The sequence below is a fragment of the Rutidosis leptorrhynchoides genome, chromosome 8 (genome assembly GCF_046630445.1).
Source record: "Rutidosis leptorrhynchoides isolate AG116_Rl617_1_P2 chromosome 8, CSIRO_AGI_Rlap_v1, whole genome shotgun sequence".
Lineage (NCBI taxonomy): Eukaryota > Viridiplantae > Streptophyta > Magnoliopsida > Asterales > Asteraceae > Rutidosis > Rutidosis leptorrhynchoides.
In genome coordinates this window covers 346,124,147-346,148,241 of record NC_092340.1, presented here as the reverse complement: position 1 = coordinate 346,148,241, position 24,095 = coordinate 346,124,147, and positions in this window count along the sequence as shown.

Genomic DNA, 24,095 nt, shown 5'->3' with positions numbered 1-24,095 from the left:
AACACCCGAAGTGGAAGCCTCGTTTGCCTGCTTTTTTGACCTCTGATTAGCTTTGTGATGCCCCGTCCAAAACCTCTATGGTACGGATCATCAACAACAGGTTCGTTACACGGTATAACACTATATGCTATTTTAAAACAAGGTTTTGCATTCATAAAAAGATAACGTTTTTCCAACGACAAATGTTTTACAAAAGTAACGTGCTTCTACGGATAGAAAACATTAACAATAGTACGTGACACTTAGGTCATTACAAAACCTTGGTTCGAATACAACATAAGTAATGAATGCAAAATAAAAAGTTCATGATTAAGAGACATCTCTAACAATGCAGAGTACATCGAATGCATAATCGTCTTAGTTACCTGAGAATAAAACATGCTAAAAAGGTCAACACGAATGTTGGTGAGCTATAATTTTATTGTAAACAATAGAATAATGTAGACCGCGAGATTTTTGTATTCAAAACAGTATGAAAGGTATATGCTTATCCGTGAGCACTTGGTAACTAACTTAACAAGATATATATATATATATATATATATATATATATATATATATATATATATATATATATATATATATATATATATATAACCCCCTAAAAGTACACTTGGCGAGTGCGTTAAAATAGACGAAGTATTAAACACCCGTTACATGCTAGCGCGACTAGCCCGAGCGGGGATGTCAAACCCTATGGATCCATATCTAAGATTCGCGTTCACCGGTTCATAAACCAATTACTAAACGTTACCGAGCTAAGGGAAAAATTTGTGCCGTTATGTCACCCACATATATATAAAGTTAAAGTACTTGTGTCTAGTATGTAAAACATAAAAAGAGCATGTATTCTCAGTCCCAAAAATAGTTAAAGTAAAAAGGGAGCTATAACTCACAGTGGATGCACGGTAAGTCGATACGAAAATGTAAGCAAGTAGTAAGTCGGTCCAAACAAGTAAGTTGGTCAATCCAAAAGGTCCTCAACCTAAGTCAATGGTTGCTAAATCAGTAAATTGTCCCAAAAATTTTTAAAGTAAGTAAGTTAAGTCTTAAGTATCATCATTATCATCATATGTAAAAGATAAAGTAAGTTTTCAACAAGAATAGAGGTCGAAACGAAGGGCTGAATTCGAACAGCCGCTATGACCTCTACACAAACTGAAACGACGCGCGGCCAGTGGCCAAGGCTCCATTTGTGAGTCCTCTTACCGCTTTCCAAAAATCGGACCTCAACTCAATGTCATTTGATCGTGGCGTTGGTCAAACCGTGATTGGGTCAGAATTTTTAGCACGTCGTAAGAAAAACATAGTGATTCGTCGGAGGCGTAATTCACAAACTGTGCAACGGAATGCAATGAGGCCTATATGAAAAATCATCTACACAACCTGAGGAATCCAAATCTTAAACTTCTTGAACCTCCAGGTGTGCTGTTTTGATCAGAATGGGTTTATCAATTTGTTATGAGCGTTTAGACACTTCCCGACTCAAGTAAGGTGCACTTTTATTGCATGTAAGCAATATAGCTTCACGCTTTTTGGTGTCTAAAGCTCTCATGTTGACAAAGGTTGCATCTTTATTACATGGAAGTAGTAAAGCTTCAACCTTTTTAGCAATTAAAGCTTCTATGTTTACAAAGATTGCAGCTTAACTACATAGAAGTAGGAAATCTTCAACCTTTTTAGCGTTTTAAGCTTCTAAGTTTGTAAAGGTTGCACCTTTATCATATTTAAATGATAAAGACTCAATCTTTATGTTCAAGTTTGCTCATTTCTCACATTTAGATGATAAAGACTCAAAATTTATGTTCAAGTTTGTTCCTTTCTCACATTTAGATGATAAAGATTCAAACTTTATGTTCAAGTTTGCTCCTTTATCACATTTAGATGGTAAAGACTCAAACTTTAAGTTCAAGTAGATGAAAGCTACAACCTTTTGCAACTAAGGTGCTAAAGATTTCATCTTTCTTCCATTTTCAAAATAATAACAAGTTTGTCATGGATCTTTAAGCTAGAAACTTAGATCTTCATGTTTTAAGTAACCATAAGCTAAAAAACTTAGATCTAACAAATATTTATGAGACCATAAGCTATAAAGCTTAGATCTAAACAAAACACATGAAACCATAAGCTACAAAGCTTAGATCTAACAAGATTCATGAGATCATAAGCTATAAAGCTTAGATCTAAACAAAATACATGAAATCATAAGCTACAAAGCTTAGATCTAACAAGATTCATGAGACCATAAACTAGAAAGCTTAGATCTTGGATGATGATGATTATGAAATAAAAAAGTAATAAATAAGGTGAAAATAAGCATGAAAAAGCAAGAAAACTTACAAGCTTTTCAAGAAATTGAAAAGGATTGAAACTAGAGCTAAAACTTCCTTAAAGAAATCTTAAAACTTGAAAAATGATGAAGATAATGATGAGAGTGATGTCTAGGCCGTGAGTTTTTGTAGACAGGAGAGGGTTTTTGGTATTGGTGAATGGACAAGAATGTTGGGAATCTAGTACACATATAGTGACAACTTTTACTTTATGGTTGGTGGGTTACTTTATGCTTAAAAGGCTTAATTTTAATGAGTTAGCCATGTTCCATCTAGTCCACTAATTAATTTAAGTTGGGCCATGAAATAAATAATACTTGTAGTTCAAATAAAATGCTAAGTCCAAGTAGTGAGCTAGTGTGCACAAGTAATTAATTAAATTCTATTAAAATAATAATTAATTGATTATCACTAATAAATAATAAATAAAATAATAATAATATTTCAATTATTATTAAATCAAATTGTAAGTCATCCAAATATTTAAGTCCTTCCAGCTAGTGACGCTAACGCTCGAATCCATTCAGAAATAAATCAAAGTAGGCTAAATATAGCGAATTATTTCTAAATATGTCGTAAGCTCAGAAAATATTCAGGATGACAGAAGTATATACGCACATAATATATATTACACATATACGAATGCAAGTCAAAAAAGTCGGGTCGTTACAAGCTTCACCAAGTAAACTTCTTGAGACATCTTTATTCAAGACATATCATGCTTTACAAAAACCTTCACACGATGGGACCTCGCAGTCGCAATAACTTCTTCCACTCCGTTAGTTCTCTCATTCTATAACACCCCTGTTTTTTTTAAAGTCACAGCGGAAACCTGTCTATTAAATCTGATACATATATACAAAAGACACTTGTACTATATTTTATTTACATCATATCATTTATTTAAAGTCCATTACATATAATTAAAAACCGGGTGTTACATTAAAACAACGGCACTAGTAACAAAAGACGCGACATCAGAGTTTCGACTTGTCAAACATATCTTCCAGCATCTCATCTTCACCCTGATATCTAACATACAACAGAACTTAACCTGCAAAGGGTGGAAATGTGGGGGGATTAGCACAACTGCTAAGTGAATAGAATCTATCTAACGGATCAAGTCTAAGGATCAATCCCGCAACCATATAAAAGTATGCTAACGTCCTAACAGCATACAAACAAAGACAACGACAATATGAGGATCGGCGGCTTGTACGAGCACACGACTCCTAGTTGATTAGGCTAGAGTCTACCGATAGTCCTCGCTACTCGATTCACAGTATAGTCATTCGAACACAGGGGATGCGTCATTCAAACTATACTCCACAATCAGTAGCCTTTGGACCCAACCTCCCCAGGCTCGGTTGACCTCATACGGACTCTAACCTCACTAGGCTTGGTTGTGAGTCCCCAGCCTCCCCAGGCCCGGCTGGCATCAAACACAGTGCACATAATATCACACAATATCATCAACATGTAATAATTCACAAACATGTTAACCATTATCTAAACATGGCAATCAGATATCTAATCATGGCAATCGGATATAACCACAGTCTAATAAAATAGAGTAAACGACAGTAGCGCGGCTTGCTACTCAAACTCTATCCTTAGATAGACCCACTCACCGATTGTCAGCTAAACTCGGTAGTCTAATGTCACCGAGTCTTCTCCTCATCTGTATCACCTGAGGACAAATACTGAACAAGTTAGTAAAACACATCACATTTACTAACAATATTACACTATATATATATATATATATATATATATATATATATATATATATATATATATATATATATATATATATATATATATATATATATATATATATATATCCTCTATATATAAACATGTATATACAAATTACGTCACATCTTAACAATATATGTATATATGTATGTATGTATGTATATATAAATCTCAACACATCATGCATATACACTACATATATAAATCTCAACACATCATGCATATACACTTGACACGACATCGTGGACGTAACAAAACCAACAAATACCCATATTGACTCAATATAGTCCAAAAGGGTCAAATGGGGTCAGACGGGTGAATAAATCAACACATGAAGCATAGAGCAAGTGTACGGTGGGCGAAGCGCAGCAGCATAAAGGCTGCAAACAGCAGCTAACAGCAGCTCCAGCTGCAAAAATGCTGCAGAAACAGCCCGCGCGCAGCAGAAAAAACAGTAGCAGCAGCTATGCTGCTGTCCCTCTCGGAGTCACCCACAAAAATCGAGTTTCGAGCAGTTTTTTGGTCAATAAACAAGTCCACGATCATACACACATATATATACAAGAATATATATATATATATACATACACTTATATATGCACTTATATATACATACACTAAACATGGCCAAACGAGCGGGTCGTCACCCTTTCCCTCGTTTACCAAATCGAACAACGCCTTTCCAAGGTGCAACTTTAAGCATGACCATCTCTCCAATTTCAAATTCTATATCTTTTCTTTTAATGTCAGCGTAGCTCTTTTGTCGACTTTGGGCGGTTTTCAACCGTTGTTGAATTTGGATGATCTTCTCGGTAGTTTCTTGTATTATCTTCGGACCCGTAATCTGTCTATCCCCCACTTCACTCCAACAAATTGGAGACCTGCACTTTCTACCATAAAGTACTTCAAACGGCGCCATCTCAATGCTTGAATGGTAGCTGTTGTTGTAGGAAAATTCTGCTAATGGTAGATGTCGATCCCAACTGTTTTCAAAATCAATAACACATGCTCGTAGCATGTCTTCAAGCGTTTGTATCATCCTTTCGCTCTGCCCATCAGTTTGTGGATGACAGGCAGTACTCATGTCTAGACGAGTTCCTAATGCTTGCTGTAATGTCTGCCAGAATCTTGAAATAAATCTGCCATCCCTATCAGAGATAATAGAGATTGGTATTCCATGTCTGGAGACGACTTCCTTCAAATACAGTAGTGCTAACTTCTCCATATTGTCATCTTCTCTTATTGGCAGGAAGTGTGCTGATTTGGTGAGACGATCAACTATTATCCAAATAGAATCAAAACCACTTGCAGTCCTTGGAAATTTAGTGATGAAATCCATGGTAATGTTTTTCCATTTCCATTCCGGGATTTCGGGTTGTTGAAGTAGACCTGATGGTTTCTGATGCTCAGCTTTGACCTTAGAACATGTCAAACATTCTCCTACGTATTTATCAACATCGGCTTTCATATCCGGCCACCAAAAATGTTTCTTGAGATCCTTGTACATCTTCCCCGTTCCAGGATGTATTGAGTATCTGGTTTTATGAGCTTCTCTAAGTACCATTTCTCTCATATCTCCAAATTTTGGTACCCAAATCCTTTCAGCCCTATACCGGGTTCTGTCTTCCCGAATATTAAGATGCTTCTCCGATCCTTTGGGTATTTCATCCTTTAAATTTCTCTCTTTTAAAACTCCTTGTTGCGCCTCCTTTATTTGAGTAGTAAGGTTATTGTGAATCATTATATTCATAGATTTTACTCGAATGGGTTCTCTGTCCTTCCTGCTCAAGGCGTCGGCTATCACATTTGCCTTCCCCGGGTGGTAACGAATTTCAAAGTCGTAATCATTCAACAATTCAATCCACCTACGCTGCCTCATATTCAGTTGTTTTTGATTAAATATGTGTTGAAGACTTTTGTGGTCGGTATATATAATACTTTTGACCCCATATAAGTAGTGCCTCCAAGTCTTTAATGCAAAAACAACCACGCCTAATTCCAAATCATGCGTCGTATAATTTTGTTCGTGAATCTTCAATTGTCTAGACGCATAAGCAATTACTTTTGTTCGTTGCATTAATACACAACTGAGACCTTACTTTGAGGTGTCACAATATATCACAAAATCATCATTCCCTTCAGGTAATGACAATATAGGTTCCGTAGTTAACTTTTTCTTCAATAACTGAAACGCTTTCTCTTGTTCATCTTTCCATTCAAATTTCTTCCCTTTATGCGTTAATGCAGTCAAGGGTTTTGCTATTCTGGAAAAGTCTTGGATGAACCTTCTGTAGTAACCAGCTAGTCCTAAAAACTGGCGTATGTGTTTCGGAGTTTTCGGGGTTTCCCACTTTTCAACGGTTTCGATCTTTGCCGGGTCTACCTGGATACCTTCTTTGTTCACTATGTGACCGAGGAATTGAACTTCTTCCAACCAAAATGCACACTTTGAAAACTTAGCGTACAGTTTTTCTTTCCTCAATACTTCTAGCACTTTTCTCAAATGTTCTTCGTGCTCTTGATCATTATTTGAGTAAATAAGTATGTCATCGATGAAAACAATGACAAACTTGTCAAGATATGGCCCATACACTCGGTTCATAAGGTCCATTAACACAGCTGGTGCGTTAGTCAATCCAAACGGCATAACCATAAACTCGTAATGACCATAACGCGTCCTAAAAGCAGTTTTTGGAATATCATCCTCCTTTACTCGCATTTGATGATATCCAGAACGTAAATCGATCTTCGAATAAACCGACGAGCCTTGTAGTTGATCAAATAAGTTGTCAATTCTCGGCAGTGGATAACGGTTTTTGATGGTAAGTTTGTTCAACTCTCTGTAGTCAATACACAACCTAAATGTACCATCCTTCTTCTTGACAAACAAAAAAGGAGCTCCCCATGGTGACGTGCTTGATCGAATGAAACCACGTTCAAATAGTTATTGCAGTTGGCTTTGCAGTTTTTTCATCTCGCTGGGTGCGAGTCTGTAAGGAGCACGATCTATTGGTGCAGCTCCTGGTACAAGATCTATTTGAAATTCAACAGATCGATGTGGAGGTAGTCCCGGTAATTCTTTCGGAAATACATCGGGAAATTCTTTTGCGACAAAAACATCATTGATGCTCTTTTCTTCAGTTTGTACTTTCTCGACATGTGCTAGAACATCATAGCAACCTTTTCTTATTAGTTTTTGTGCCTTCAAATTACTAATAAGATGTAGCTTCGTGTTGCCCTTTTCTCCGTACACCATTAAGGATTCTCCTTCTTCTCGTACAATGCAAATTGCATTTTCGTAACATACAATCTCTGCTTTCATCTTCTTCAGCCAGTCCATGCCAACTATTACATCAAAACTCCCTAACTCTACTGGTATCAAATCAATCTTAAATATTTCGCTACCCAGTTTAATTTCTCGATTCCGGCATATATTATCTGCTGAAATTAATTTACCGTTTGCTAATTCGAGTAAAAATTTACTATCCAACGACGTCAATGGACAACTTAATTTAGCACAAAAATCTCTACTCATATAGCTTCTATCCGCACCCGAATCAAATAACACGTAAGCAGATTTATTGTCAATAAGAAACGTACCCGTAACAAGCTCCGGGTCTTTCTGTGCCTCTGCCGCATTAATATTGAAAACTCTTCCGCGGCTTTGTCCATTCGTGTTCTCCTGGTTCGGGCAATTTCTAATAACGTGGCCCGGTTTTCCACATTTATAACAAACTACATTGGCATAACTTGCTCCGACACTACTTGCTCCGCCATTACTCGTTCCGACACCATTTGTTCCTTTCGTTCTGTTAACCCCTGGTCCGTGAACCTCACACTTCGCCGCGCTATGACCATTTCTTTTACACTTGTTGCAAAATTTGGTGCAGAACCCCGAGTGATACTTTTCACACCTTTGGCATAGCTGCTTCTGATTGTTGTTGTTGTTGTTGTTGTTGTTGTTGTTGTTGTTGTTGTTGTTGTTGTTGTTGGTGGTGGTGGTGGTGGTGGTGGTGTTGGTGTTGGTGTTGGTGGTGGTGGTGGTGTTGGTGGTGGTGCTGCTGGTGGTGGTGGTGGTGCTGCTGCTGCTGCTGCTGTTGCTGTTGCTGTTGTTGTTGTTGTTGTTGTTGTTGTTGTTGTTGTTGTTGGGTCGTTTGTTGTAGTTGCGATTGATGTTGTGATTATTGGGATAATTGTTGCGATTATTGTTGTAATTGCTGTTGTTGTTGTATTGGTGATTCTTATCACCGTTTTCCTCCCACTTTCTTTTGACTTGCTTCACATTGGCCTCTTCAGCCGTCTGTTCTTTAATTCTTTCCTCAATCTGGTTCACTAGTTTGTGAGCCATTCTACATGCCTGTTGTATGGAGGCGGGCTCGTGTGAACTTATATCTTCTTGGATTCTTTCCGGTAATCCTTTCACAAACGCGTCGATCTTCTCTTCCTCATCTTCGAATGCTCCCGGACACAATAGGCACAATTCTGTGAATCGTCTTTCGTACGTGGTAATATCAAATCCTTGGGTTCGTAACCCTCTAAGTTCTGTCTTGAGCTTATTGACCTCGGTTCTGGGACGGTACTTCTCGTTTATCAAGTGCTTGAATGCTGACCACGGTAGTGCGTACGCATCATCTTGTCCCACTTGCTCTAGATAGGTATTCCACCATGTTAACGCAGAACCTGTGAAGGTATGCGTAGCGTACTTCACTTTGTCTTCTTCAGTACACTTACTTATGGCAAACACCGATTCGACCTTCTCGGTCCACCGTTTCAATCCGATCGGTCCTTCGGTTCCATCAAATTCTAAAGGTTTACAGGCAGTGAATTCTTTGTAGGTGCATCCTACACGATTTCCTGTACTGCTAAATCCAAGGTTATTGTTGGTATGTAGCGCAGCCTGTACTGCGGCTATGTTTGAAGCTAGAAAAGTACGGAATTCCTCTTCATTCATATTCATGGTGTGTCGAGTAGTCGGTGCCATTTCCTTCAAAATAGTCAAATGGAACAAGTTAATCATACAGAATATTAAGAGTAGTTAATAGTATTTCGTAGCATAATATGAACTCATTTATAAAAGCTTTTTCTTCATATTAGCGTTTTATAAGTTTAAATTCGGGTAGTACCTACCCGTTAAGTTCATACTTAGTAGCTAATATACAATTCAACTACTACAATTCTATATGAAAAACTGATTATAATAATATTTCGCGTTCAAACTTTTATACAATATTTTACAAACTTACAATACCGCTTATTTTACAATAAGCATGAAATATAGCACACAATAACTTTGATACAAGATAGTTGTGAAGATAATTCTAGCTAGTACACAAGTCGTTTAGCAAAGGCAATAAAGACTCGTAATTCATACGTCCAGAAACAAGTCATGCATTCTGGTTTTACTAGGACTACTTACCATCCTTGGTCTTGTGGAACATAGCCGTTATGGCCGTTGATAAGACAGCGTGTTGTTACGTCGTCAAAGGGACGAGGGTTACGTAATGTCCAACAGTCCCGTAACAATCTAAAAACCTTGTTTCTCACCCCAACTACTGAGTCCGTTACTTGTGGAAATGTTTTGTTTAATAGTTGTAGCCCGATGTTCTTGTTCTTACTTTGGTGAGAAGCGAACATTACTAACCCGTAAGCATAACATGCTTCTTTATGTTGCATGTTAGCCCCTTTTTCTAAATCATGAAGTCCTATGTTCGGATACATTGAGTCAAAATAATTTCTTAACCCGTTGCGTAAAATAGCACTTGGGTTCCCCGCAATATATGCGTCAAAGTAAACACATCGTAACTTATGGGTTTCCCAATGTGATATCCCCCATCTTTCAAATGAAAGTCTCTTATAAACCAAGGCATTCTTGGAACGTTCTTCGAATGTCTTACAAACTGATTTCGCCGTAAATAGTTGTGCCGAAGAATTCAGACCGACTCTAGACAAGATTTCATCAATCATGTCTCCGGGTAGGTCTCTTAAAATATTGGGTTGTCTATCCATTTTGTGTTTTTATACTATAAAATAGATAAGAGTTAGATTCATAAAAAAAAATACTTATTAATACAAGCAATTTTTACATATATCATAAAGCATAAGAACACTATATTACATATATTACACCACACGAATACAACTATCTTATTCCGACTCGCTCGTTTCTTCTTCTTTGGTTTTGGTTCGTTTTGCCAAGTTTCTAGGGATATATGATGTTCCCCTAATACTAGCGGTCGTTTTCCACAACGGTTTAGAAAAACATGGTGGTTTAGAGGTTCCCGGGTCATTGTTACAACTTAAGGACTTCGGGGGTTGACGATACATATAAAGTTCACCGGGGTTGGAATTAGATTTCTCTATTTTTATGCCCTTTCCCTTATTATTTTCTTTTGCCTTTTTAAATTCAGTTGGGGTAATTTCTATAACATCATTGGAATTCTCGTCGGAATTCGATTCATCGGAGAATTGGTAATCCTCCCAATATTTTGCTTCCTTGGCAGAAACACCATTGACCATAATTAACCTTGGTCGGTTGGTTGAGGATTTTCTTTAACTTAACCGTTTTATTATTTCCCCCAACGGTTCTATTTCCTCCTCCGGTTCCTCCTCTTCCGGTTCTGATTCTTCTTCCAGTTCTGATTCTTCTTCCGGTTCCTCTTCTGGAACTTGTGAATCAGTCCAATATATATTTGACTCTTCGTTATTATTAGGTGAGCCAATGGAATTTGTGCTAGAGGTAGACATCTATCACACAATATCAAACATGTTAAGAGATTAATATATCACATAATATATACATGTTAATAATATATAGTTTCCAACAAAAATGTTAAGCAATCATTTTTAAAGAAAAACACGGTCGAAGTCCAGACTCACTAATTCATCCTAACAAACTCGATATGACACACTAATGCAAATTTTCTGGTTCTCTAAGACCAACGCTCGGATACCAACTGAAATGTCCCGTTCTTATTGATTAAAAACGTTCCATATTAATTGATTTCGTTATGAGGTTTTGACCTCTATATGAGACGTTTTTCAAAGATTGCATTCATTTTAAAACAAACCATAACCTTTATTTCATCAATGAAGGTTTAAAAAGCTTTACGTAGATTATCAAATAATGATAATCTATAATATCCTGTTTACACACGACCATTACATAATGGTTTACAATACAAATATGTTACAACGAAATAAGTTTCTTGAATGCAGTTTTTACACAATATCATGCAAGCATGGACTCCAAATCTCGTCTTTATTTAAGTATGCGACAGCGGAAGCTCTTAATAATTACCTGAGAATAAACATGTTTAAAACGTCAACAAAAATGTTGGTGAGTTATAGGTTTAACCTATATATTATCAAATCATAATAATAGACCACAAGATTTCATATTTCAATACACATCCCATACATAGAGATAAAAATTATTCATATGGTGAACACCTGGTAATCGACATTAACAAGATGCATATATAAGAATATCCCCATCATTCCGGGACACCCTTCGGATATGATATAAATTTCGAAGTACTAAAGCATCTGGTCCTTTGGATGGGGTTTGTTAGGCCCAATAGATCTATCTTTAGGATTCGCGTCAATTAGGGTGTCTGTTCCCTAATTCTTAGATTACCAGACTTAATAAAAAGGGGCATATTCGATTTCGATAATTCAACCATAGAATGTAGTTTCACGTACTTGTGTCTATTTTGTAAATCATTTATAAAACCTGTATGTATTCTCATCCCAAAAATATTAGATTTTAAAAGTGGGACTATAACTCACTTTCACAGATTTTTTACTTCGTCGGGAAGTAAGACTTGGCCACTGGTCGATTCACGAACCTATAACAAATATGTACATATATATCAAAGTATGTTCAAAATATATTTACAACACTTTTAATACATTTTGATGTTTTAAGTTTATTAAGTCAGCTGTCCTCGTTAGTAACCTACAACTAGTTGTCTACAGTTAAATGTACAGAAATAAATCGATATATATTATCTTGAATCAATTCACGACCCAGTGTATACATATCTCAGTATTGATCACAACTCAAACTATATATATATATATATTGGAATCAACCTCAACCCTGTATAGCTAACTCCAACATTCACATATAGAGTGTCTATGGTTGTTCCGAAATATATATAGATGTGTCGACATGATAGGTCGAAACATTGTATACGTGTCTATGGTATCTCAAGATTACATAATATACAATACAAGTTGATTAAGTTATAGTTGGAATAGATTTGTTACCAATTTTCACGTAGCTAAAATGAGAAAAATTATTCAATCTTGTTTTACCCATAACTTATTCATTTTAAATCCGTTTTGAGTGAATCAAATTGCTATGGTTTCATATTGAACTCTAATTTAAGAATCTAAAAAGAAAAGTATAGGTTTATAGACCGAAAATTAAGTTACATGTCAATTACTAAAGAGGTAGTCATTTCCGTCGAAAAAATGACATCTTGATGACCATTTTGGAAAACATACTTTCACTTTGAGTTTAACCATGATTTTTGGATATAGTTTCATGTTCATAAGAAAAATAATTTTCTCAGAAGAACAACTTTTAAATCAAAGTTTATCATAGTTTTTAATTAACTAACCCAAAACAGCCCGCGGTGTTACTACGACGGTGTATGTCCAGTTTTACGGTGTTCTTCGTATTTTCAGATTTTAAATCATTAAGTTAGCATATCATATAGATATAGAATATGTGTTTAGTTGATTTTAAAAGTCATGTTAGAAGGATTAACTTTTGTTTGTGAACAAGTTTAGAATTAACTAAACTATGTTCTAGTGATTACAAGTTTAAACCTTTGAATAAGATAGCTTTATATGTATGAATCGAATGATGTTATGAACATCATTACTACCTCAAGTTTTGTGGATAAACCTACTGGAAAAGAAACAAATGGATCTAGCTTCAAAGGATCTTGGATGGCTTGAAAGTTCTTGAAGTAGAATCATGACACGAAAACAAGTTCAAGTAGGATTTCCACTCGAAATAAGATTGTTATAGTTATAGAAATTGAATCAAAGTTTGAATATGAGTATTACCTTGTATTAGAAGGATATCTTACTGTAAATAAGAAATATTTCTTGAGGTTGGATGATCACTCTACAAGATTAGAAGTAAGCTAGCAAACTTGGAAGTATTCTTGATTTTATGAAACTAGAACTTGTAGAATTTATGAAGAACACTTAGAACTTGAAGATAGAACTTGAGAGAGATCAATTATATGAAGAAAATTGAAGAATGAAAGTGTTTATAGGTGTTTTTGGTCGTTGGTGTATGGATTAGATATAAAGGATATGTAATTTTGTTTTCATGTAAATAAGTCATGAATGATTACTCATATTTTTGTAATTTTATGAGATATTTCATGCTAGTTGCCAAATGATGGTTCCTACATGTGTTAGGTGACTCACATGGGCTGCTAAGAGCTGATCATTGAAGTGTATATACCAATAGTACATGCATCTAAAAGCTGTGTATTGTACGAGTACGAATACGGGTGCATACGAGTAGAATTGTTGATGAAACTGAACGAGGATGTAATTGTAAGCATTTTTGTTAAGTAGAAGTATTTTGATAAGTGTATTGAAGTCTTTCAAAAGTGTATGAATACATATTAAAACACTACATGTATATACATTTTAACTGAGTCGTTAAGTCATCGTTAGTCGTTACATGTAATTGTTGTTTTGAAACCTTTAGGTTAACGATCTTGTTAAATGTTGTTAACCCAATGTTTATAATATCAAATGAGATTTTAAATTATTATATTATCATGATATTATGATGTATGAATATCTCTTAATATGATATATATACATTAAATGTCGTTACAACGATATTCGTTACATATATGTCTCGTTTCAAAATCATTAAGTTAGTAGATTTGTTTTTACATATGTAGTTCATTGTTAATATACTTAATGATATGTTTACTTATCATAATATCATGTTAACTATATATATATATATATATATATATATATATATATATATATCCATATATATATATATATCATTATATAGTTTTTACAAGTTTTAACGTTTGTGAATCACTGGTCAACTTGGGTGGTCAATTGTCTATATGAAACCTATTTCAATTAATCAAGTCTTAACAAGTTTGATTGCTTAACATGTTGGAAACACTTAATCATGTAAATAACAATTTCATTTAATATATGTATAAACATGGAAAAGTTCGGCTCACTACAATAGGTGTACTTAATCATATACAGACACTTATATTCATTTAATAACACCAAAATGGGTCAAAGTCCAAATGGGAGATACAAACCAACAAATCTTACACAAACGGGTCATGGTACAAACAAGTAACCCAAAATTCAAACAATTCAAATAATTGGGTCAAAGACTAAACGGGCGGTCCGAATGACATAAATAACACAATTACAAATTAATTCCAAGTTCCAAACTAACAAACGGGTTACAAGCTTAAATGGGAAAAAAAAAACCGAGTAACAATCTCATTCAAACGAGTTAGGGACCAAACGGGCAGCCATACCACCTCATGCACCAAAAGAAAACGCAAACCACCGTCACCGGCCGCCAACCGCCACCACTGGCCACCAGCTGCCACCGGCAGCCATGGTGGCAGCCCACCGAACAGCAGCAACAGCAGCTTTTAGCTGCTGTCCACCCCATGGTGCACCCCCAAATTTGATATTTCTTGCAATTTAAGGCCAAATACAAGTGTACATATAATCAATAATAATTATCTAACACCAATCTAGCATTTAACAAGTAATTTTATCACCAAAATCAAAGAATCAAGCACTACTTGCATCATTTTATAAAACTAATCATAAACCCTAAAGTAATATAAAAGAATCACAAAAAGGAAGACAAACCTTGTTAGAGAAGCAAGAAAACATAAATGGAGCTTTCAATTTCATCACCATCATCATCAATAAAAAGCTAGGGTTTTATGGTGGTGGTGATGGGTTCGTGACAGAGAAAACGAGAGGGGAAGGGAAGGAACAACCACAAAATAAAGATTGCAATTGACTTCATCATCTTCAAAATTTAAGAGATTAAAGTTCATGTATGTGTGTGTTTTGATAGATAGAAACAAAGAAAGGGAAAGAAGACCACGAACAGTAAAATAAACAAGGGTGTGGGGCAGTTTTGAGTTATAAAAAGGTATTTAATCCCATACCCGATAACACACGGGTATTTACCTGTTTACTGAAACGTAACACACTTCATTCGGTAGCCCAAACGAAGTCCAAATTTAATAAATAAATAATTTCTGTGACCCTTGTCATAAAACGCACACACTGGACTAATAATTAATTAAAAGCACTTGATAATTAATTATTTCACTAAAACACACTTTTAAAATACTAAACGGACAAAAAGGTAATTTCACCCAGGCCCGCCACCAGGATGTTACAATTCTACCCCTCTTAAAGAGATTCCGTCCTCGGAATCTGGTCAGCTAAAGTCAACGAAGGTTATGGGTACCACAAACCACCACAACGGGTCACTACGAGACCTAAGTCATACCACGTCTTACAGTAACAAACTTTACAAAGTTCTGTCCATCTCTCGTTGGTCAAGTAAAAACTCACTAGTCAATAGTCAAACACGATAGTCTGATAAGACTACCGCCTAAGGGTCAAGACCCGCTAAATTTACTTATACTATATGATATTTGAATCGTTCCTCACACACTTTGGTCAAGATTACAGTCTTCACCACTTGCAAAAGTAATTAAATACTGAAAACCTGCCGCTATCTAATAACTGAACAAGTCTAATTCCGCCCGAATTACAAACTTGATATGTCATCAATCTTATTAATTACCACCAAAATTCCACCTCAAGTCTAAGTTCTACACACTAACATCTCGAGTCACCACTAATGACCCACTACATTATATCTATCACTCATGATATGGGGTTATCCCCGTGTCACCGTTCATCGAATTTCCCAAATTAACTCAGTCTAAAACACTGATTAATGGCTATCATTTACCTTAGAACACACAAACTTAGCAAATTTCATCACCACGGTATCGCTAAGTCATCCCGGATTACACTAAGTTACCCAAATTCCGTAATTTAATACCTGTTTCAAACCTGATATTTAAGAATTTCGTCGAAATTCGCTCAATCATGCCGATGTTCACTCACTAATTCATTAACTAAATGGCATTCATGGTCCACTTATTCATCGTAAAACCGCTTACTAACACAGTTGAAAGTCAAATCTAATCACTAAATCACGAATCCCGAGTATAGAATAACCGTCATCCTATATCGGGAGTAATTGTCTACTGGTCTTTTCCCTAAAGTAACCTTAATTCATGCACTCGACATAGCTAAAGTTACGTCATAAAGGTCACTACTCGGTTATGATTCCATCAGAATCCACAATTCAACCTATCTAACCAATAACTTTCACAAAATCTAGGCACATTACCTCTGTCAGTACCAAGTCAGCAAGGTCAACTTTCGGTCAAAATCCTCCAAAATTTAAAACAGACTATCATTCACTACATCTCCTCCGACTCCTGAAACTACTGTATGATTTACCATGATGTATTTCCGTTGGCCAGGCGTAATACATCATCCCAAATCATACCTTCATTTCGGGTATTTCGGAGTAAGACCCTAATCAAATCCGTCAATCCATCGCAGTCATATCTACTCTAATCACTGACAGTTACAAAATCCACTAATAACAAATATATTCTAAACTCAGGGTTTCTAAATTTGTTATCCGATTACAACTATTCTGGCACATTTTCATTGTTCAAATGTACCCAACTAATCCTTCTTTCGTAACATACTAGTAAATTCCGACACTTCTCTCTAAGTCTTATACAGTTACAATACCCCCGATCATGGTATTATCAATTACATCGATTAGTCCTTAAGTAATACTAATCACAAATTCACTCACAGTCGGACACTCACCCTAGTCTTATGGTCAACTCACACCCAAAATACTCACTCCTCGGTCTGGTCAAAGTCCGTCTCTATCTACTCAATAGACCAATACCCAATACAAGAGAACCGCCTACACTTACATTCTAAAGACCACGCACAAGGTCACGTTTGGCCAAAGAAGAAAGATATTTCTTTAGGACAACTTTACGGGTCCTACACAACAAGTCCAGTCATACAGGGATATTACAAGGATACTACTGGTCCAGTCATATCTACTGGTTCAGTAACTGTCTATCAAACATGCAGATTATGCCTCATATAGCTACTCAATAGAGTTCGAGTCTCTGGTCAAGATATAAGCGGACTACGTCTCTAAAACAGTCCCTTCGGGTCACTATGTGTCCCACCGGTCAACATTCAACGATAAAGAAAAAGACTTCCGACAAGTCTTGATTCCCACTAACAGATCTGGCATAGCAACATAAACTAAGTCTGGACTAACAGGCCAATCGCATTTAGTATATCTATCCAATACCTAAAGCATGGCCCTACAACAACAATACTAACACGTCAACAGGTTGCACGCATGACAAATAACCTGTCTCAATTAGCATGGCAACCTATTACAATAATTAAGCCACTATGCACTACTAAGTAGGAAACTAGTGTAAGACCATCTAAACAGTTTCCACTATATCAAGCAACAAATGTCTAGCATACATTTCCACATTGACGACTTACTATGTGCAACTAAATATTACCAACTGTATCAATAAAAATTACAAAAATGTAATAAACACGTACCATGAGTCGAGTCATCATATGTATCACCAGCCTCTGACACATCTATCATGCTCCAACTGTATCCACTGTGGGTTTCCTTCCCTCTTGTCCGACCACAAGAGCAGAAGATTACCCGGCTGAAGAAATCTGTGCCCTAGACCCCGCCCCAGAACTCACACTCCGATCTGTCGAATACTGAAACACTCCGTGTCCCATACACTGACACATCCAATATATATACTACCTCTGCAAGAACCCAACTTGATGTCTTGATCTGTCATATCACATCTCATAGATATCATCGATAGAATAAATCATATCCCAAGGTAGGTCGACATGTATATATCACCCCCGACCTTTTAAAAAGAACCCATACCGATCCGTCTTGATTCTTCTACTTGGTTAAGTCCACTAAACTTCCTAGATTACTGTCTGATTTAACCTGAAATACCCAAGAGGTCAACTACTCAAATTCTATCTAGCGGAATCCTTTCATTTATTATTACTATTATTATTTTATTATTTTTTTTACTGGTGACGAATGCTTATGTATCAGATAATGGTACTGTTGTCGAGCTATTACTGAGGTTGCATCATCAGTGACCGAGAAACATTACCCACCATGATTTCATCTAAACAGAAACTGAATACCCACCTGACATTGACTAGACCGTCTGATCTGAAGGCACAATATCTGAGTCCACCTACACTTACTGCTCTAACTCATATTACCTGTCATGAACCTTCGGTAACTGTCCTTACAACCCTGACATCAGTTTCCGAGATTTTTTCACCTGATACACATCTGTACTCTGAAGCTCTGACTGTTCCAGGGGCGTTGGGGGTCATAGCGTCACCGTCACAATCAGCCATACCTGTAATGCACAACATCTCACACCAAAGCTTAGTATAACACTGGTTAGTAACTAACTACTAACGTCGTTATACCTATCTCATTCACTTAACCCATCCTTCAAGATATGTTTGGCTCGACAGGAGATGTGGGAAAATGTCACTTCCGTGAACACGCTGCCAAATCCACGCTCTGATACCAACTTATAACACCCCTGTTTTTTTTAAAGTCACAGCGGAAACCTGTCTATTAAATCTGATACATATATATAAAAGACACTTGTACTATATTTTATTTACATCATATCATTTATTTAAAGTCCATTACATATATTAAAAACTGGGTGTTACATTAAAACAACGACACTAGTAACAAAAGACGCGACATCAGAGTTTCGACTTATCAAACATATCTTCCAGCATCTCATCTTCACCCTGATATCTAACATACAACAGAACTTAACCTGCAAAGGGTGGAAATGTGGGGGGATTAGCACAACTACTAAGTGAATAGAATCTATCTAACGGATCAAGTCTAAGCATCAATCCCGCAACCATATAAAAGTATGCTAACGTCCTAACAGCATACAAACAAAGACAACGACAATATGAGGATCGGTGGCTTGTACGAGCACACGACTCCTAGTTGATCGGGCTAGAGTCTACCGATAGTCCTCGCTACTCGATTCATAGTATAGTCATTCGGACGCAGGGGATGCGTCATTCAAACTATACTCCACAATCAATAGCCTTTGGACCCAACCTCCCCAGGCTCGGTTGACCTCATACGGACTCTAACCTCCCTAGGCTTGGTTACGAGTCCCCAGCCTCCCTAGGCCCGGCTGGCGTCAAACACAGTGCACATAATATCACACAATATCATCAACATGTAATAATTCACAAACATGTTAACCATTATCTAAACATGGCAATCAGATATCTAATCATGGCAATCGGATATAACCACAGTCTAATAAAATAGAGTAAACGACAGTAGCGCGGCTTGCTACTCAAACTCTATCCTTAGATAGACCCACTCACCGATTGTCAGCTAAACTCGGTAGTCTAATGTCAACGAGTCTTCTCCTCGTCTGTATCACCTGAGGACAAATACTGAACAAGTTAGTAAATCACATCACATTTACTAACAATATTACAATATATATATATATATATATATATATATATATATATATATATATATATATATATATATATCCTCTATATATAAACATGTATATACAAATTACGTCACATCTTAACAATATATGTATATATATATATATATATATATATATATATATATATATATATATATATATATATATATATATATATATATATATATGTGTGTGTCCACATAACACTACATATATAAATCTCAACACATCATGCATATACACTTGACATGACATCGTGGACGTAACAAAACTAACAAATACCCATATTGACTCAATATAGTCCAAAAGGGTCAAATGGGGTCAAACGGGCGAATAAATCAACACATGAAGCATAGAACAAGTGTACGGGTCATCGGGGTGCAACCACGCCAAGCCAATGCGCGCTACGGTGGGTGAAGCGCAGCAGCATAAAGGCTGCAAACAGCAGCTAACAGCAGCTCCAGCTGCAAAAATGCTGCAGAAACAGCCCGCGCGCAGCAGCAAAAACAGTAGCAGCAGCTACGCTGCTGTCCCTCTCGGATTCACCCACAAAAATCGAGTTTCGAGCAGTTTTTTGGTCAAGAAACAAGTCCACGATCATACACACATATATATACAAGAATATATATATACATACACTTATATATGCACTCATATATACATACACTAAACATGGCCAAACGAGCGGGTCTTCACCCTTTCACACAATATATAACATATGCCATAATTCATTTTTACACTGATAATCACACGATCTCGTAAGCGCATACCATTATATTTATTGCGACCCAATGTTGCATTTATACTAAAAGTCCCCAAATCTATACAAACGGGTCAAAAAGTTCATATGGTCAAACAAATTAACACAATATCATACAAACGGTTCGCGAGTTAAACGGACACAAGCCAAAGGTAAACAATACCTTATAGGTGTACTTAATCATATACAGACACTTATATTCATTTAATAACACCAAAATGGGTCAAAGTCCAAATGGGCGATACAAACCAACAAAATCTTGCACAAACGGGTCATGGTACAAACAAGTAACCCAAAATTCAAACAATTCAAATAATTGGTCAAAGACTAAACGGGCGGTCCGAATGACATAAATAACACAATTAAAAATTAATTCCAAGTTCCAAACTAACAAACGGGTTACAAGCTTAAATGGGAAAAAAAAACCGAGTAACAATCTCATTCAAACGAGTTAGGGACCAAACGGGCAACCAAACCACCTCATGCACCAAAAGAAAACGCAAACCACTGCCAACCGCCACCACTGGCCACCAGCTGCCACCGGCAGTCGTGGTGGCAGCCCACCGTACAGCAGCAACAGCAGCTTTTAGCTGCTGTCCACCCCATGGTGCACCCCCAAATTTGATATTTCTTGCAATTTAAGGCCAAATACAAGTGTAAATACAATCAATAATAATTATCTAACACCAATCTAGCATTTAACAAGTAATTTTATCACCAAAATCAAAGAATCAAGCACTACTTGCATCATTTTATAAAACTAATCATAAACCCTAAATTAATATAAAAGAATCACAAAAAGGAAGACAAACCTTGTTAGAGAAGCAAGAAAACATAAATGGAGCTTTCAATTTCATCACCATCATCATCAATAAAAAGCTAGGGTTTTATGGTGGTGGTGATGGGTTCGTGACAGAGAAAACGAGAGGGGAAGGGAAGGAACAACCACAAAATAAAAATTGCAATTGACTTCATCATCTTCAAAATTTAAGAGATTAAAGTTCATGTATGTGTGTGTGTTTTGATAGATAGAAACAAGGAAAGGGAAAGAAGACTACGAACAGTAAAATAAACAAGGGTGTGGGGCGGTTTTGAGTTATAAAAAGGTATTTAATCCCATACCCGATAACACACGGGTATTTACCTGTTTACTGAAACGTAACACACTTCATTCGGTAGTCCAAACGAAGTCCAAATTTAATAAATAAATAATTTCTGTGACCCTTGTCATAAAAAACACACACTGGACTAATAATTAATTAAAAGCACTTGATAATTAATTTTTTCACTAAAACACACTTTTAAAATACTAAACGGACAAAAAGGTAATTTCACCCAGGCCCGCCACCAGGATGCTACACATTCTCACTAAAATTATGTTTTCATTGAATTAATTTTAACTCTATACCTATATAACTAACACGCTAAAATGCGAATAGTACCCGTTACCTTAGAAGCGGGTCTGTTATATGAGAATTCTTTACAAATGTAGTCATTCGTATCAAGAATATGCACCTATGTGGGGGTATTCAGTGTGTTCAATAGACATCCGACTCTTATGTGGTGTGTTTAGTGGGTTTTCATAGGTAACACCGGGTTTGAGTGTCTACCAATCTACACATTTTGCAAACGTTATACATATAGACTCTGTATCAAGGTTGCAAAAATCGGAAAAATCGGCCGAGTTCTCGCCGAGAAATCGTTTTGGAGTTGCTGCCGAGTTCTCCTTTTGAAATCGCTAAAAAATCGGTCAACGACCAGTTTAGTTGGTCAACGATCGAAAAATGGAGTTTCTCGGCCAAAAATCGGTTAAATTTGGGTCAAATCAGTCAAATCTCGGTCATATCGGCCAAATATCTGTCAAATCTCGACCAAATCTCGGGTATCATAAAGATTATCCCAAAAGTCAACGAAAGTCAACAGTCGAGGACTCCCCGAGTTCTCCCCGAGTTCTCCGAGAACTCTCAGAAATAGTTTCGCCGAGAACTCCCCGAGTTCCGATTTCTTCAACCTTGCTCTGTATACATTAGTGATGTTAGTGTGCCTTGCATTTCGGTGCCTAATCGTCCACCTTTTCCCTTTGCTCGTCAGGCTATTAAGCAGTTGAAACTTTCAATTGCTGTCCAATCCCCTAACATGCTCAAGAATCGAGAGTCACCCAATCACCAATATGTTCTTTCTCTCACATCATTTTGCCTACCCGTTTCATTTCCTTTATTTCTCCTTTAATAAAATTAAATTTTCCTATATATACCTTTTATTAATTACTTTGCTAACATTATTTCAGAAGTTACATCATTTTCAATGATATATCTTTTTGCCAAAAAGATATATCATTGAAAATGATGTGCAAAAAGATATATCATTGAAAATGATGTAACTTCTGAAATAATGTTAGCAAAGTAATTAATAAAAGGTATATATAGGAAAATCATTCTACCTTTTTAAATGGATGAAATGAGTTCGAATCCACAAAGCTACTAATCCCCTCGTGCTCAAGGAGGTTTATTTGTGATGACTCTGTGATGCTCGCGAAGTGAGTAGTCGTCATGGGATTAGTCGGCCCTCAAGTCGGATACTCAAATATGTCCCAAAAATTTTTTGGGATATATTTGAGTATCCGACTTGAGAGCCGACTAATCCCATGACGACTACTCACTTCGCGAGCATCATAGAGTCATCACAAATAAACCTCCTTGAGCACGAGGGGATTAGTAGCTTTGTGGATTCGAACTCATTTCATCCATTTAAAAAGGTAGAATGATTTTTTCAATGATATATTAATAAATTATAATTATGAAAATTTAAAGATTGTAGGATATTTTCATTTAGATAAAATAAGTTGTATAAATGTATGAACTAACAAAAATTAATACTTATAAACTAATAACAAAAAAACAGTAACAAAGTATATATTAATGTGGAATTTTGTTTTTCCTGAGACGAGGTAGTAATTAACTTATAGATTAACATCGTACGGTAAAATGAAATAAGTTAATTATAATTAAAATTGGAATATCTTATAAACTAGACATTTAACTAACCTATCTTAAAATGAATCGAAATTTGTTAAGATAAAATATTTTTAGAGAGAGAGTTAAGACCTTATTTAGTGGTAATGGTGTGATAGAGAGTGATAGAGGACTTTTGTGAGATATAGTAGTAACTAGCTTAATAGCCCATGCGTTGCACGGTTAATTTAAAATTGTTATCAACAACTTACAACATATTTTAACTGTACCAAGATTGATCCGATCCCTTCCAGACCCATTAACCATCTCACAAGAAGATGCATCCAAAAGTTATACAAACCACACATAATATTAAGTGACAGAATTAATAAATCATACAGCCCAACAACATGTCTAGCATATAAGTTCAAGAGTCCATCCTTTTCTAAAATCAATTGGTGATAGAGGGACTTCTCCTTAGACTTATATACATACATTTGTATTGTCCCATGACCGATGTGGGATAACTTCCCAACACGCCCCCTCA